Source organism: Phoca vitulina, unplaced genomic scaffold, assembly GCF_004348235.1.
Source record: "Phoca vitulina isolate PV1807 unplaced genomic scaffold, GSC_HSeal_1.0 scaffold8, whole genome shotgun sequence".
NCBI lineage: Eukaryota > Metazoa > Chordata > Mammalia > Carnivora > Phocidae > Phoca > Phoca vitulina.
In genome coordinates, this window is record NW_022589711.1 from 27531098 (window position 1) to 27550058 (window position 18961).

General features: G+C 34.9%; 1 pseudogene; it reads right to left on the bottom strand.

Annotated features, from left to right (window-relative positions):
• Positions 1 to 16242: 16242 nt before the first annotated feature.
• Positions 16243 to 16393, bottom strand: LOC116634210 (annotated as a pseudogene).
• Positions 16394 to 18961: the final 2568 nt, after the last annotated feature.

Below are 18961 nucleotides of genomic sequence, written 5' to 3' on the forward strand. Positions count from 1 at the left end.
AGGACAATTTGAAAATTGGTAAATATGTGAAATAAACAACCTAGTCCTAAAAAAAATTAGGTTGAAGAAAGAAATTGCAAGGAAATTTTAAAAAATATTGAGATGAATGAAAATGAAAACACACCTACTAAATTTTAAATGCAGTCAAGGAAGCACATAGAGGCCAGTTTATAACTATAAATGCCTATTTTTTTCTACATTTTTTCTTTTTTATTTTTAATTGTAGTAAAATGTACATAGCAAAACTTCTCATCTTAGCCATTTTAAAGTTTACTCTTCAGTAGTAAGTATATTTACATTGTTGTGCTTAACTTATATTTAAAGACTATATCAGAAATGAATTATTAATACATCCTGAAAATCATAACTAAACAGATCCTAAGCAAATTTACAAAATAGGTAAAAGGTATGTTTATATTCCAAATTCCTCTCAATATCCTAATTCCAAATTCTGGAAACCCTGTTTAACTCTCAGCAGATAGCAGATACTGGTCACAGAGTGTTATCAGAGAAAAAACAATACACAATGTACTCAATCATTGAAATCCAACATGACTGGCACTGCATCTGAAACTGTTGGGGTAATAATAATCTATGTATAAATATTTCTATCAGAATGGTTAACTGATACGACTACACAGTTATTCAGTGAATAAAAGTAAAAATTTGACCTAATTTATTCTAAATCTAAATTCCTGATACTTTTATTATCTATATTAGCTTTTAATTAGGAAGCATGCATCACTAAAAGAATATGATTTTTGAGACACATGAACATATATCATATTTTTCTGTGGAAGATATGAACTATTAAAGACACATATAACTAAGTCTCCGTAATTCTCTTTAATAATTGATTGTTTTGGGGGGTGCCTGGGTGGCTCAGTCATTAAGCGTCTGCCTTCAGCTCAGGTCATGATCCCAGGGTCCTGGGATCGAGCCACACATCGGGCTCCCTGCTCATTGGGAAGCCTGCTTCTCCCTCTCCCACTCCCCCTGCTTGTGTTCCGTCTCCTGCTGTCTCTCTCTCTCCGTCAAATAAATAAATAAAATCTTAAAAAAAAAAAAAGAATTGATTATTTTGGGATGCCTGGGTGGCTCAGTCAGTTAAGCGTCTGCAGGTCATGATCCTGGGTTCCTGGGATCAAGTACTGCATCAGGCTCCTTGCTCAGCTGGGGGTCTGCTTCTCCCTCTGCCTGCCACTCCCTCTGCTTGTGAGCTCTCTCTCTCTGACAAATAAATAAATAAAATCTTTTTAAAAAGATAATTGTTTTATTTTGTGTAATAACTGAAATTGCTATTTTAAAAGCACATAATATATAGCTAGACTCTGTAAAAATATCTATTAAAAAAAAAAGGAAAAGAGCTCAAATCAATAACAACCCTTTTAACTTAAGAAACTAGAAGAGGAAGAATACCAGAACCCAAAGCAAGTAGAAGAAAAGGTCATAAAGATTAGAGCAAACAATTATGAAATAGAACGTGGGTGAAAAAAATCAGTGAAACCAAATTTGGCTCTTTGAAAAGAACAACAAAATTGACAAATATTTACCTATACTAACCAATAACACACTAGAGAAAGTCAAATTATTAAAATTGGAAAGAAATGAAGGGACATCACTCCTGACTTTACAGAAGTAAAAAGTATTTATGGGAACACCATGAAAAAATTAGATAACTTAGATAGCTTAGATGGAATAGACAAATTCCTTGTAAGACACAAATTATTGAACATCAATAACAAATGGAAAATATGAATAGGCCTATGACAAATAAAGAAATCTTGCCATTTGCAACAACATGGATGGAACTGGAGGGTATTATGCTGAGCGAAATAAGTCAATCAGAGAAAGACATGTATCATATGACCTCACTGATATGAGGAATTCTTAATCTCAGGAAACAAACTGAGGGTTGCTGGAGTGGTGGGGGGTGGGAGGGATGGGGTGGCTGGGTGATAGACATTGGGGAGGGTATGTGCTATGGTGAGCACTGTGAATTTTGTAAGACTGTTGAATCACAGACCTGTACCTCTGAAACGAATAATACAATATATGTTAAAAAAAAAGAAGAAGATAGTAGGAAGGGAAAAATGAAGGGGGGAATCGGATGGGGAGATGAACCATGAGAGACTATGGACTCTGAGAAACAAACTGAGGGTTCTAGAGGGGAGGGGGATGGGGGGATGGGTTAGCCTGGTGATGGGTATTAAAGAGGGCACATATTGAATGGAGCACTGGGTGTTATACACAAACAATGAGTCATGGAACACTACATCAAAAACTAATGATGTAATGTATGGTGATTAACATAACATAATAAAATTAAAAAAAGATATCAAATTAATAACTGTAAAACTTCCCATGAAGAAAAATTCAGAAAAATATGGGTTCACTGGTGAATTCCACCAAACTTAAGAAATTAACACCAATCTTTTACAAACGCTTCTTAAAAAAAATGAGTGTACTTTCCAACTCACTTTATGACATTTTAACCAGATACCAAAATCAAATCATCACAGGAAAGAAAAGTACAGATAAAATCTCTTATGAATACAGATATGGAAGTCCTCAACAAATACTAACAAACCAAATCCAGTAATTTATAAAAAGGATTATATACCATGATCAAAAGCATGATCAAAAAAGATTTATCTCAGGAATGTAAGGTTGGCTTAACATTGGAAAATCAATTAATATAAAGCACCATATTAATAGTTAAAAGACAGAAATCACATGATTTGACACAGAAAAAGCATTTGAAATTTCCTAACAACATTTCATGATAAAACCACTCAAAAAAACTAATAGAAGAGAACTTCCTCAACTTGATAGAAGTAATCTATGAAAAACTCACAGCTAACATTACAACTAATTGTGAGAATGAAAGATTACCTTCTTAGATGAAGAACAAGAAAAGAATGTTCTTGCTACTTCTTCTTCTTCTTCTTTTTTTTTTTTTCTATTCAACATTGTGAAGAGGATGCTAGCTAGAGAGATTAGGCAAGAAAAATCAATAAAGATAACCAGTTTGAGAAGGAAGAAGTAAAACTATTTCTGTTTAGAGATGACATGATCTTGTATATAAAATACCTTAAGAAATCCACAAAAAACTATTTGATCTAATAAATTCATTAATTTGGAGAAACAAGGTAAAAAAACAATTATATTTCTAAACACTAGCAATAAATAATCTGTGAATAAAATTAATAAAATAGTTCCATTTAAAATAGCATCAAACAGCGCCCGGCTAGCTCAGTCGGTAGAGCATGAGACTCTTAAAATAGCATCAAAAAGTAAATTCTTTAGGAATAAATTTAATGAAAGAAGTACATGACTTTTACACTGAAAACTATAAAATGTCTTTGAAAGAAAAAAATACCCAAATAAAAAGAAAGTCATCCTGTGTTCATAAATTAGGAGACTAATTATTAAGTTATTATTGTCAAAATTTTTTTACACATGCAATGCAAACCCTACCAAATCTCAAAAACTTAGCTATTTTTTTTCTGCCAGAAATTGACAAGCTGCTCCTAATACTCATATGGAAATGCAAGGGACACAAAACAGCAAATACTGAAAAAGAATAAAGTTGGAGGGCTTATACTTCCTAATTTCAAAAATGTACCATAAAGCTTAATAATCAAGACAATGTGATATTGGAAGAAAGATGTACATATAGATCAACTGAATAGAATTGAGAATTGAGAAAGAAATGCTTACAATTATGGCCAATTTAATCTTCACTATGGTGTTAGGACAATTCAACAAGGAAAGTACAGTCTTTACAAAGATCGGTGCCATGAAAATTGGATATTCAATACTAAGAATAAGTCTGGACCCATACATCACACAACATATAACAACTAACATAAATCAAAAACTTAAAGAGTTAAAATCATAAAACTTTTAAAGGCAAATATAGGCAAATTTTCATGTGCTTGGGTTAAGGCAATGGTTTCTTGTATATGGCACTAAAGGTACATGCAACAGAAGAAAAAAATAGATAAATTGACTTCATAAATTTAAGAAACTTGTGGTTCAAAGGACAAAATCCAGAAACTCACAGAACAGGGAAAAATTATTTGTGTATATGTCTCATGAGGGCTTGTATCCAGAAAACAAAACAAAACAAAAACTCCTGCAACTCAACATTAAGAACATACATAACCCAATTAAAAATGGGCAAAGTGTTTGTTTTTTTTTTAGATTTTATTTATTATTTATTTATTTATCTATATTTATTTATTTATTTTAGAGAGAGAGAGGGCAAGCACAGGGAGGGTAGAGAAGGAGGGAGAGGGAGAGAGAATCTTAAGCAGACTCCATGCTGAGCAAGGAGCCCAATGCAGGGCTCAATCTCACCATCCTGACATCATGACCTCAGTCGAAACCAAGAGTTGGGCGTTTAACCAACTGAGCCACCCAGGGAAAAAACGGGCAAAGTATTTGAACAGACATTTTATCCAAGGATATATTCAAATGGCCAATAAGCACAGGAAAAGATGCTTTACATCATTCGTCATTAAGAATATGAAATCAAAATCATAATGAGATATCACTTTACACTTACGATGATAACTATAAAAAAGGAAATGGACAATATCAAGCATTGGTGAGGATGTATAGAATTGAAACCGTCATGCATTGCTGGTAGGCAGGTAAAATTTTGCAATTGGTTTGGAAAGTAGTTTGGCGGTTCCTGAAATAGTTAAACTTTGCATTAGTATATAACCCAGCAATTCCACTTCTAGTTATACAGCCAAGAGAACTAAAAACATATATTTACGCAAAAATTTTTACATAAATGTCCACAGCAGCAATATTCATAAATAGCCAAAAGTGCAACAACCCAATGCCCATCAGTTGAACGGATAAACAAAATGTGACATATGCATAACAATGGAATATTATTCATTCACACAAAGGAATAAAGTTACAGATATATGCTACAATATTGATATACCTTGATGACATTATGCTAAGTGAAAGAGGACAGACACACAAGGCCACATGTTGTTTGATTCCAATTATATGAAATGTCCACAAAAGAAAAATCTTAGAGACAGACAGTTCCCAGCCCCCTCCCCAGAGGCTGGGGGAAGGGCATAAAGAGGGTTCCCTATTAATGGGAGCCAGGTTTCTTTCTGGAGTGATCAAAATGTTCTAGAATTAGTGGTGATGGCTGTAAAACTATGAATGGACTAAAAAGCACTGTTGTTCATTTCAAAAGGATGGATTTTATGGTATGTTATCTCAACAAAAAAGTTATGTACAGGGTCACAAGAAATAGTGTAACTTAATAATTAATAAGTGAAAACAAATATTTAAAATATGTGGATTTTTCCAGATGTAGTTACACAGATTAATTTTCTTGGTTAGTTAGATTTACTGGCTTAATATTCAGTTCTCCATTTTTGATCTGTGTTGATCTGTTTGTATATTCTATATGATAATATAATGGTGGATACACATCATTATTTGTCAAAACAATTAAATGTAAAATGTACAATGCCAAAAATGAACTCTAATGTAAACTATGGACTTTGGGTGATAATGTTGTGGCAGTGTTCCTCCATCAATTGTAACAAGTGTATCATTCTGGTGAGGAATGTTGATTTGGGGGGAAGCTATGCACATGTGAGAACAGGTGTATATATGAGAACTCTCTGTACTTTCTGCTCAATTTTGTTGTAAACTTAAAAGTACTTAAAAAAATAAAGTCTATTAGAAAAACAATAACACCATATTTGACCATGCAAATCACCTCTATATGAACACTGCTAGGTATTCCCAAAGGCCTACTATCTATGACTTACTACCTAATCACATTTTTGTGATTTCTAAGGACTCATTTCTTTGAACATTCCTTTAAAATCAATTAAAATAATGTGTGCACTATTTTGTATTCACTTTTATTTAAATCCTTAAGATGCAATGAGACATAGAAAGAATAAATTTTGACTATTTTCTAAGCTTATATTATTTTATAAATAAAAAGATTGAAAAGCAGATTAATCCAGGAGAAAAAGGTAATATTTAATATTCAATCCTGAAACTCATGTAGTCTCACAAAAATTGCTATTTATGAAAATAATTTAATATTTAATATGAGTAAAAGGACATTTTAAAAGGTGAACATTTTGTTCTGTCTCATTGCTATTTTATTTAACTATCAGGTACCAGTTTTAATTCACAAGTCATTTTCTACCAAGAATATAATATGCAAAATTGTAACTTAGCTATAAAAGAAAGCAACAACAACAAAGTTTTACATGTTTTAATGTATAAATCTGTTTTTAAATTTCAATAATGCTTCTCTGGAAAATTACCAAAACTCCTTAGCTTATTGCTGCAGAGCCTCATAAATGTCATAAATAATATTATCTACAATTAGGTCAAATTCCTGCTGTCATCTAACCTTTTAATTTAAGAATAGATAGAATTTTCTGACAGAGAAAAAATATAGAAGTTTCTGACAGAAATATAAAATAAATTTTATTTAAAAAAATTCAATATGGTTAATATTTTAAATTTTTATATAACTCTGAAGATTATGATTCACATTAGGTATCTTCAAATGTTGTAGAAACAGAACTTTGTTCTTACTGGAAATCACAACACTTAAAATCAGCCAGGCTGCTTTGTTTAAATGGGGATAAGGGTGGGCATTTCATAGATTTTGCAGCTTACTCAGTCTCCCTTCCATGCCTAAGAAAGTCTCTAAATTGGATCCTTAGGACCCTGAACACCTGAATTAGATATTCCAAAATTCATTGATATTCAAAACAAAATTTTCAGCCTGTGAGAAAAATGTTACCATTAGCCTTTCTCTTCCCTCCCTATATTGGTTAAGAATGGCTTCAGCTTTAAATAAATAAATAAATAACTTTATCTATTAAACTATTAACTAATAAATAGCTTAAATTAGAGAGCATTTTTCCCTCACAGATGTGGAGTTAGGGTATATGCAATTACCTATGCTAGTTCAGTGAACCAAAAATGCCATCATTTCAAGTTATTCTAATTTTCAGTTTCAAGATTCCTGGCTATATTCAAGGCAAGAATAAGAGAAAGGTTGAAGATATTTCCTTAGGCAGCATTGAGGGGTTTTGTTTTATTTTGTTTTGTTTCAGAAATGAAAACCTCAGTTTTATCCCAGTAGATTTCTTTCATCTTGTTGGCCAGAGTGGTGTCATTTGCTCACACGTACACCAATCATAGCTAGAAAAAAATGAATTTCTATGACAGGTTTAGTTAAATAATAATTTATTCTTTTTTTTTTTAAAGATTTTATTTATTTATCTGAGAGAGAGAATGGGAGACAGAGAGCATGAGAGGGGAAGGGTCAGAGGGAGAAGCTGACCCCCCGCTGAGCAGGGAGCCCGATGTGGGACTCGATCCCGGGACTCCAGAATCATGACCTGAGCCGAAGGCAGTTGCTTAACCAACAGCCACCCAGGCGCCCCAATAATAATTTATTCTTTTGAGATTTACCCTTCCAAGAGCAGTGGGTTTTGATCCTCTACCTAAATATATTATAATTAAATCAGTAGGGAAAATGGGGGGTGGGGGAGTGTGAAGAGATGTATGACTACAATAGGCAACAGCAATGTCTGCTCTGCCAAACATTGTGACTCAATACATTTCTAAATGCTCTAAAACATTGGTAATTTGTAGGGTTCAAACTCATATTAATATTTAAGGTAATCTAAACTGTCTAGCAAGCAAAAGAAATAGTCGACAAAAACCAAAAGACAACCGACAGAATGGGGGAAGATATTTCCAAATGTCTTATCAGTTAAAGGGCTGGTATCCAAAATCTATAAAGAACTTATCAAACTCAGCACCCAAAGAACAAATCATCCAATCAAGAAATGGGCAGAAGACATGAACAATCATTTCTTCAAAGCAGGCATACAAATGGCCAACAGACACATGAAAAAATGCTCAACATCACTCAGCATCAGGGAAATACAAGTCAAAACCACAATGAGATATCACCTCACACCTGTCAGAATGGCTAAAATTAACAAGTCAGGAAATGACAGATGTTGACGAGGATGCCGAGAAAGGGAAACCCTCTTACACTGTTGGTGGGAATGCAAGCTGGTGCAGCCACTCTGGAAAACAGTATGGAGTTTCCTCAAAAATTTGAAAATAGAGCTACCCTATGACCCAGCAATTGCACTACTGGGTATTCAACCCAAAGATACAAATGTAGTGATCTGAAGGGGCACCTGCACCCCAATGTTTATAGCAGCAATAGCTACAATAGCCAAACTATGGAAAGAGCCCAGATGTCCATCAACAGATGAATGGATAAAAAAGATGTGGTATACACACACACACACACATATATATATATATATATACACACACAATGGAATGCTACTCAGCCATCAAAAAAAAAAAAATCTTGCCATTTGCAAGGACATGGATGGAACTAGAGGGTATTTTGCTAAGTGAAATAAGTCAATCAGAGAAAAACAATTATCATATGATCTCACTCATATGTGGAATTTAAGAAACAAATCAGAGGCTCATAGGGGAAGAGAGGAAAATATAAAACAAGACGAAATCAGAGAGGGAGACAAACCACAAGAGACTCTTAATCATACGAAACAAACTGAGGGTTGCTGAAGGGCAGTGGGATGGGGGATGGAGTAACTGAGTGATGGACATTAAGGAGGCATGTGATGTAATGAACACTGGGTAATATATAAGACTGATGAAACACTGACCTTTACCTCTGAAACCAATAAGATATTATATGCTAATTAATTGTATTTAATTAAAAATAAATAAATAATAAATGTGTCAAACATTAAATTTTAGTAAACCTTTGATTAATACAATTAACAATTTTTAGAAAATCTTAGAGATGATCTAATTAACCAGATTTTTAATTTTTTTTAAATTATGAGTTAAAAGTAGTGACTTTAGATGGCCAAATGGCTTTGGGGTTATGACATTTCATAGGAAAGAATAAGAGAATAGAGAAGAAATCTATCAATTTAAAGTAATAGAATTAAAGAATTAATTAAATGTGTTCTTATGAAATAGAATGAGATAGAATTTCAGTTTGGTTTTCCTTGAAATCAGGCTGGGAGGGGTTGGGAGTAGGTAGTTTAGAGGTTATCTCAGAAAGCATAGGTAAGGAGTCAGAAAGAATGATAGAAAGTAAAAAGCCAGTGTATGCCATCCATTAATGAGGCCAGTCCTCTAGGCAAAGGAGAGGGGAGCTTGATTCCTAATGGGACTTCCTGAGGAGCATATACAATGTTTGCCTGAAGATTGGGAGGATGGGATATTTACCCACTGTCTCTGTCCCCTATTTTTGAGGGTTCCTTCCAGCATTTGCACAATCACTGGCTATCAGAGTCTCAAAGACCCTGGCACACAGCAGAAGGATGCACAGTGCACCTTTGAGTCAGGATTTTGTTAGATTGAGAGGAGCCTGACTTGAACTGTCTACCATAATTTCAGCTAAAAAGAGCAGGGGCTAAGGAAAAGTGATGTGGGGCACCAGAGAGGTGTGCTGCAAATGGTGTAAGATTTTTATATTTTATAGAATTTGAAGATTATATAATAAAGAGGAAAGGGTATTTTTAAAGTAAAGGGGGAAAATAAAAACAACTGACTATAACCTCATTTTCAGGTACAGGGACAACGAAAGTTATTTTATTCAAATGTCTCAAAAACTCAAAATGGTAGGTATTCTTATTCCCATTTTAAAGAGAAAATAGCCTACCCAAATTCCTATAGGTATTAACAGATAAATCTGGGATATGACTCCTACTCTCTTGTGATGTTTAGTTGGTTCTCCTTAAAATACACCATGTCTTTTCTTGAGCTGAAACTTTCCTTACCGTGAGTAAATCTGGTTATTAGTTCCCCATTTCATACAGGCAAAACACAAATTTTTAATTGCGATATATAGGACTCCTCCTATTTCTTGTCTCTGCCTATTTCTGTAAGACTATGATTAGTCCTGGGCCTGTGATTAGCTCAGTGGCTTGACCTGCACAAGCCTACCTTATCCCTTCTTACATGATGTTCCCTCTAATTGGAACATTATGTCTCAGATCCCTTTCCTCCTTTGAATCTCAGCATAGATGGTACCTTTCTTTGGAAGTCTCTGACCACCCTCCCTGCCCAGATTAGATTAGGCACCCTAGTGAGTCTCCTGTCTTTATTTTCACAGCTCTCTGAAAGCAGGAACAGTGCCTTCCGATTTCACTGTGCATACCCGAACACCACTTTCTCATGCTTCTGTTACCTCTTTGAGAATGATTTCTGAATTCCTTCCTTTATGCCTTTTTAAAACTCAGTGTTTCCCATGCATTTGTTCTGAACTCACTTCTGTTCTTATGTAAAATGTTCTCCCTGGGAAAAATCTCATTCATTTCCCTGATTCCCAAATATCAACCTTATTTGAGCAATTCCCAAATCCATTTAAGCTCTTAGCGTCCTTTGAATAATAAAAAACAAACTTCTTTCAGTGAGTATTCTTGTTACTTCTACCTGTGGTGTAACAAGCCCATGGAAACCAGACACACGCAAACAAACTGGAAAATTATACAGATCTCTCTCACCATCTTATAAATTTGTTCCTTTTGTGCATAGTTTGATGCAATCTCCATTAATCCCTATGCCCAAACCACACAACTTATTGTGATTGTTTTTAACTAATATTTTCAGATTATTTCAACCCCAAATACCTTTTAGAATAATGAATGTCCTAATGATTATTTTAGAAAGTTTAAAAATTATTCAATTTTTTTTAAAGATTTTATTTATTCATTTGAGACACAGAGATAGAGAGAGAGAGAGAGCATGAGCAGGGGGGAGCGGCAGAAGGAGAAGCAGGCTCCCCGCTGAGCCAGGAGCCCAAAGTGGGGCCAGATCCCAGGACCCCGGGATCATGACCTGAGCTGAAGGCAGACGCTCAACCATCTGAGCCACCCAGGCGCCCCATTCGATCTTTTTTTAATAAAATGGTGAGCAAAGGTAAAAAATAGTTTCTTTTATGTCAGTTTACTTCTATAGACAATTTTGTAATCATTTTGGTAATTGATTCAAGCATTTATCACTAATGGGTATTAGAACTAGTGGGATAAAGTTGAGGAGGAACATAATATTTATATAGTTTTAAAGCAGCTCTGTAAATGACCCATTAATTAGAAAGAGAAACCAGGAACCTCTTAGTGAGGAAACCTGGCAGACAGGATCTTAACTAAGTGATCAATTTAATACTATGAATAAAGGCACAAGCCAACAACCTGTGCCTCCTGATAGGATACACTGAGAGGAACAAGTATCATTCTCTGTAATGTTCCTGTCAAAGACGCATAATCTGAATACACTCATGAGAAAACATCAGCTGAATCTAAATTGAGTTAAATTCCACTAAATAACTGGCCTGTACTCCTCAGGTATATTAATATCATGAAAGACAAAGATGTAAAACCATTCTAAAATAAAAGTGTAGAGACATGCCAATTACATTCAATGTGATATCTGAAATACAATCTTGAAACCTGAAAAATAAATAAAATTAAAGCTACAAATGATGCTTAAAAAAACCTTTTCAAGTTTATAAATGTTTCCAAGATATGTTTTGTTATTTGCATGTCTGTATTTTTTCTTCCAAACACATCTTAGCTTTGGTGATAGCCATTACTACTATGGTTAACTTTGGTGAATGTAGACTTGGATAGGGCATAATGGATGCTTTTGATGAACTGGTAATTTTCTACGTTTTGATATGGGTGATAGTTTTAGAAATATATAGTTGTAAAATTATATCGATCATTACATTTAAGATTTGTAAACTTTATATAATTCAATAATATCAATAATTGGATTACATGTGGGTTTATTTCTATTGACTTATTTTTTCCTTTTGGTTTCAGTCATTTGGTCATGTGTGGAATGTTGATTAAATTTACATGAAATGCTGAGATTGTACATGAGAAATTGTAGAGGGAATATCAGTTTCTTCTAGTAGACAGATAAAATACAAGCAAATGGTGATACAAATTGGGATTAAGAAATCTGAAGGATAGATTTCAGATTTTTGTGAGAGGAAAGCTTTATTTGGATTTTTTTAGCCTTTTTTTGCAGATTTGTTAGTTTTATTTTATCTACTATTATTATTATTGGTCTGTTATTACTATTATTGTTTTTGTCATTATTGTTATTATTTGCTTTCTTTCTTTTCTTCCTGTCCCTGACATGCACAGCTTAAATATCAGCAAATGTCTTGAGAAAAAACTGCAGGCAGAATGTTGGCTAATTTCTCTGGTTTTCCTTTGGGTCTATGAAAGGAAAACAAACAAGCAAAAAAACAAAAAAAAAGAAAACCCTCTTCTGTCTACTTTCAGAATCCTTCATTTCTGACACCAGATGTGTGAGGATTTCCCAAACCAAGTAGTTTTTCAATTCTCTTCAATTGGGTGTCCTCAATTCAATTCAATTCTGATATATCTACCTGAGGTTAAAGCAGACTGACCCCACAGGCTTAGGGCTCAGTCCTAAATGACCACCCCCACTTCAAATGCCAATCCCAAATCCCAGGTTGTTATACGTGCTTCTGACCAAGTGGTTATAAATTGGAGGTTCATGTGATCCCCTTGTTGGCTTTGATAGTTTGCTAGAACAGCTCACAGATCTCAGGAAAAGTATTACCTGTTTGATTATTGGTTCATTATAAAAGGATGCAATTCAGAACAGCCAGATGGAAGAGATGCATAGGGTATGTGGGAAGTGACACAGAGCTCATGCCCTCTCTGGGAATGCTGCCCTCCCAGCACTTCCATGTGTTCACCAACCTGGAAGCCCTCCAAACCCCATTGTTTAGGATTTTTATGGAGGCTTCATTACATAGGCAGGATTAATTAAATCATTGGCTATTGGTGATTAATTCAACCTTCAGTTCCTCTCGACAGTCCTTCTAGTGCAGAGGTTGATCGGGGATGGGGCTGAAAGTTCCAACCCTTTAATCACCCTGGTTGGTTTCCTTGGCAACCTCATTCTGCGGTTATCTAAGAACTTTCCAAAAATCATCTCATTAACATAAACTCATGTGTCGTTGAAGGGGGCTTGTTATGAATAACAAAAGACACTTTTTTTGCCTTTGTTGTTCTGGAGCTATTTCAGGAACCCAGGACAAAATACCAAATATCATGACAAATAATTCTCCCATTGCTCTTATCACTTAGGAAATTACAAGTGTTTTAGGGGCTGCTGCCAGGAACAGGAATGAAGATCAAATACATATTTCTTATTACAAATCACAACAACACAGTTTGGAAACCTGTCTTCTTATATCCTGTTTTAGTAGCACCAAAATCTAGTCTTTTTCTATTCAGTCAAGAGAATCTTCCACAAGCTCTACTTACACAGTTTTTTATTTCTTCTCTATGGCACTTGATTTTAAACAGCGAATGCTCTGAGAGATAAAAGTGTAGCAAATATGGGGCTCCCCTCTATATATTTCACCTTCTCCATTTTAGCCCTTTAAGATTTCTAGGGCCTGATTGGTCTCCAAATCTCTTCGAACAGCTTTCCCCGAAACTTACATCATTGTTTTAAGTGAGATTACAAACTACTTCTTCATACCTGGATTTAAATACACTTTTCAATAATATATTTATGGCAAGGTTTGATTTTTTTCTGATAAAATGGAAAGCATGCTGTTTAATCACATTGACAATTTATAAACCAATTATATAATATTTAGATTTGAAACTAATTGCATATTAAAGTGCAAGCTGGAATATATAAATATCAACCATAGGTAAAACTTCTTTATGACCTGATGTTTTGATTCCTATAACTTTTTTTTAATTATATTTTTTTAATTTAAATTTTAGTTAACATACAGAGCAATATTGGGTTCTGGAGTAGAATTTAGTGATTCATCGCTTACATACAACATCCAGTGCTCATCACAAGTGTCCTCTTTAATATCCATCACCCATCTAGCCTGTCCCCACATCCATCCATCAATCCTCAGTTTGTTCTCTATCATTAAGAGTCTCATGGTTTATTTCCCTCTCTCCTTTTTTCCCCCTTCCTATATCTTCATCTGATTTTTTACTTAAATTCCACATATGAGTGAGAGCATATGATATTTGTCTTTCTCTGACTTATTTCACTTAATATAATACACTCTAGCTCCATCCACGTTTTTGCAAATGGCAAGTTTACATTCTTTTTGATGGCTGAATAATATTCCATTGTGTATATATACCACATCTTCTTTAACCATTTAGTCGATGGACATTTGGGCTCTCTGCATAGTTTGGCTATTGTTGATAATGCTGCTATAGACATTGGGGTGGATGTGCCCCTTCAAATCTGTATTTTTGTAACCTTTGTGTAAATACCTAGTAGTGCAGTTGCTGGGTTGTAGGGTAGCTCTATTTTTAACTTTTTGAGGATCTTCCATAGTGTTCTCCAGAGTGGCTACACCAGTTTGTATTCCCACCAACAGTGCAAGAGGGTTCCCCTTTCTCTGCAATTCACCAACATCTGTTGTTTACTGTGTTATAAATTTTAGACATTCTGACAGGTGTGAGGTGGTATCTCATCATGGTTTTGATCTGTATTTCCCTGATGATGAGTGATGTTGAGCATCTTTTTATCTGTCTGTTAACCATCTAGATGTCTTCTTTAGAAAAGTGTCTATTCATGTCTTCTGCGCATTAAGAAATGGATTTTTTGTTTTTTGGGTATTGAGTCTGATAAGTTCTTTATAGATTCTGGATACTAACCTTATATCAGATATATCCTTTGCAAGTATCTTTTCCCACTCTATAGGCAGGCTCTTAGTTTTGTTGATTTTCTCCTTCGCTGTACAGAAATTTTTTATCTTGATGAAGTCCCAATAGTTCATTTTTGCTTTTGTTTCCCTTACTTACAGCGACATGTCTAGTAGGAAGTTGCTGCAGCTGAGGTCAAAGAGGTTTCTGCCTATGTTATCCTCTAGGATTTTGATGGTTTCCTGTCTCACACTTAGGTCCTTCATCCATTTTGATTTTATTTTCGTGTATGGTGTAATAAAGTGGTCCAGTTTCATTCTTCTGTATGTTGCTGTCGATTTTCCCAACACCGTTTGTTGGAGAGACTTTTTTCCATTGGATATTCTTTTCTGCTTTGTTGAAGATTAGTTGACCATATAGTTGTAGGTCTGCTGAATGTTTTGAACTGATGGAATAGTTATAATAAACACTTAAATGTCCTTCTCTGGTGATTCTCGCATCTGTGTCAGCTCTGGGTCATTTTCAGATGATTAATCTGTCTTCTCATGAGGGATATGTCTCCTGCTTCTCGGCATACCTCACACTCCTGGATGGAATGCCAGACAGTGTGAATGTTACCTTGTTGGTTGCTGGATACTTTTGCGTTTTCTATAATTTTGAGCTTTGTTCAGGGATGCATTTAAGTTACTTAGAAACAGTTTGATGATTTCTGGTGTTTCTTTAATTTGTTTGGTGGTCCAGAGCAGTTCTCAGTGAAAGGCTAATGATGAGTTTCCAATGGCAAGACCTCTCTGAGTCCTCCATTCTGTGCCTCTTGAATTAAGAGACATTTTTCAGGAGCTCTTTTTTTTGTCTATCTGTTGGGGACAGGCTCTATTCCCAATGCTGTGTGAGCCCCAGGCCCTATTTCCTCTAATGCTTTCAAATGATTGCCCCTGAATTGGGGTCATTGACTCCCATGGAGGCCCTGAGCCGGACTCTGCTTCATGGGAGAGGGCCCCTCCACAGATCTCACCAGTTGACTTTCTGCAGCGCTGTCCTCCCCCATACACCGTCTTGTGGACTCTCAGCTCAGTGTCCTCAACTCTACCAGGTCTACTGGGCTTCCCCTTCAGTTTCCCCTCCCCTGTGCCTTGCTTGGAAACTCTCTGGAGGCAGTACCTTGGAGCAACTGTAGGGCTCCACTCACCTGTGTATTTCCATGTCTTCGGGATGGCTGTCCTCTTTGCCTGATGCATTTTGTGGATCTTGTGTGGTCTTGTTGCTGTATTGTTTTGTTGTTTCAGGCAGGAGAGTAAACCAGCTCCTGTGAGTCCACATTGGTGTGACTCCCTTTTGTCCACAGGGGGAAGAGAGAAACACAAAAACAACTTTACCAAAGCATGGACAGGTTAAGCACTAAAAAGAGAAAGGAGCACAAATTCTCAGACTTTGTCTCAGAGACCTTATTGTAGTGCTTCTAAGAAGACTCCAAAAAGCATGAATGCAGTTCCCCTCTTCAACAAAATATGCAACCAAATTTCCCATATTTGGGGAAATTGCAGGGGTCAGCACAGCCGAAGTACAATGGATAAGCCTTACCCTGGAGAAACCACCTTCCTGATCATGACATTTTCCCTCCCCCCACCCATTTCATTAAGATATTAGAGATGAATGAATCTGAGATTCTACTTCATTTTCCCCATTTATTGAAATAATCTGTTCATTGTCATTGTCCTTTTTTCATGTTATAATTGGTCTTTTTCCTGGAGTTCTTCAGTATACATCCTTATGAATGAAAACTGAGAGTCATCTAAATGACTCCTAGTTTTAATGAAAAAAACATGCTTCTAGGAATGAGAATATGAATATAGTTACTTCAATACTGTTAAAATTAGAAAGAAAAGTTACAGATATTTTCAAATTTGAAATTCATTCTGGTGGTTTACCCGGGGGGGGATATATATATATATATATATATATATATGTCTTCTCCCAGCATCCCCCCCCCACCATGTACAAACTTTGCACTTTCGGCTTAATTCAAACTGTATTCTAGCACTCTTTTAGGGGCTCATCATACAGGTAATGAAGATCTCTTCTTAGAGTTATCAATGATGGGTCAGCAGGAGGGTCTCCATAAAATAATCTAGACTAAAAAAATTGTTCTGCTGTTGGTAAACTTTGTCTTACCTCAGTCATGATATTATCACTTTGATTTGTTAACCGATTTGGTGTTGGAAGTATTACACATGATTAATAGACTTATGTTACATAACTCTTTATTTATGAATAATTTTATATTCCTTGGTAATATCTATTATCAGTCCTATATTGTCCTTGAAGCTGGAGATGGCAAGGGGAAATACAGTAGAAGGCAGTGTATAAAAATAGGGTGCATGAATGAAGGTCTACTATAAACCAGGATTTTCATGATGCCAACATAGTTACTTTGTCCTTTGAATTTTGACGAATTAGAGAGGTAACTATTTACAGAAAATTTGAAGTGAACATGCTTCAACTTCTAATATCCTGAAAAGTTTTCAGAAAAGTTTGCTTAGAGTATCAGAGTGATTGTGAGTTTGAATGAGTATGTACTTATTATTTGTTTTTTTAACATTTCTACCAAAACATTTTGTAGGTTTCTAATGATATAACATTACGTCTTGTCAGCTTGACATATGCTTTTGCTGTAGCTTTGATATTTTTGTTGTTGTTCTTATTTTATTTCTAAGAATAATTCTAACATTCTGGTGGATACTTAGTAATATGATATTTTTCCTTTTCTAGTCAAGTGGAAAGCTTATTGGCAAAGCTTTTATGGACACAGAAGTTACTTAGAAAATTGAAGTAAAGTTACAGAGGGTGAGGCAGGGTAATAGTGGACATTTTTCTAAGCTGTGCATAGCTGGGCTGTGTAACATTTGATGAAATTTGTCTACTCTTAAAGATTAAGAGCTAGAGATTACTGAACCAAATATTAGGATAAAACAACAGAAATAATTTAGAATTAAATATCACCAGCCTTCTCAACTTGACATTAATACTCTAGAAGGTCTTGGAATTTAAGAAATGTATTTCATATTACCCTATAGAGGAAAGAGTAGTAATAAGCAAGTAAAATCCTGTGTTATTTCATTATAAGAGAACAATTGACTTTCTAAAGATTATTACTAAATTCAGAGAAAATAGGAACACATTCATCCAAAAGACCTAGAAGCGTATGAAGGGATGAGGGATTATATTCTGAGGAACAAAGAAATTAGGTTTTGCTCTTTCAGGGTACTCAATAAATAATATCCTTTGCTTCCCCCACGTTTTGAACAAATGATACATTAGACCAGAGTAAGCTATCTGGAGTTCAAAATATTCTTTGTTACTGATTAAGTGTAAGTTGACAACATAGGGCATTAGATTTACTTATCCCATTACAGGTAATAATGGCCTGTGGTGGGCCTCCCCAAGTGAGATGATCTCCTCAGTTAAGACAAATGTTTGGAAAAGTGGGGAACCACTTTTGTTTACTTTTTTCTCCAAAAGGGAAGAAGTAGAAAAATTAGATTAGTAGTTTCGTCTCTGTAGGGTGGAGTGCCTAAACAAGTTTTCGTCTGGAAGGAAAAACAGAGGTCAGGATGACACAGAAGAATTATTCGTTATATAATTTTATCTTTTAGCTTTGAAAAAACAAGAACTATATATTGAGACTCCTCCCAATGAATTTCAACTCCAGATAGCAAACCTCCTGATAGCTTTCTCAAAATAGAGTATGGGAATATGAATAATGAATGTAAAATAATGCAAAAGAGTTTGGCAAAGCTATTATGAAGCATACATTCAAATGATATTTCTCCTTTAAATTACAAACCTTCAGAGTTTACATGTTTTATCAAACCATAACAGTATTGCTCAAAAACAGTTTTGAAATCTTTCTTTGGAAATTAATTTTGAGATTGTATGATGATCTTTTTCAGGAGATTATATTTTTGAAAAATTTCAAAATAATTCAGAGGCAAGTGTTTTGTTCCTGCTTCCTCAATGAGCTTATTCCCCCATCCTCATTGTCTTTCAAACCCACACTACTTCTGTACCACATCGCATAGACATCTAAAACTTGAAAAAAAGTAAAAAATTGTATATGGACAGTCTGGTAGAAAATCCTTACAAAGTCATGCTAAAACAGTGCTCTCTAAATCACTCTGTTATCCCAGAGT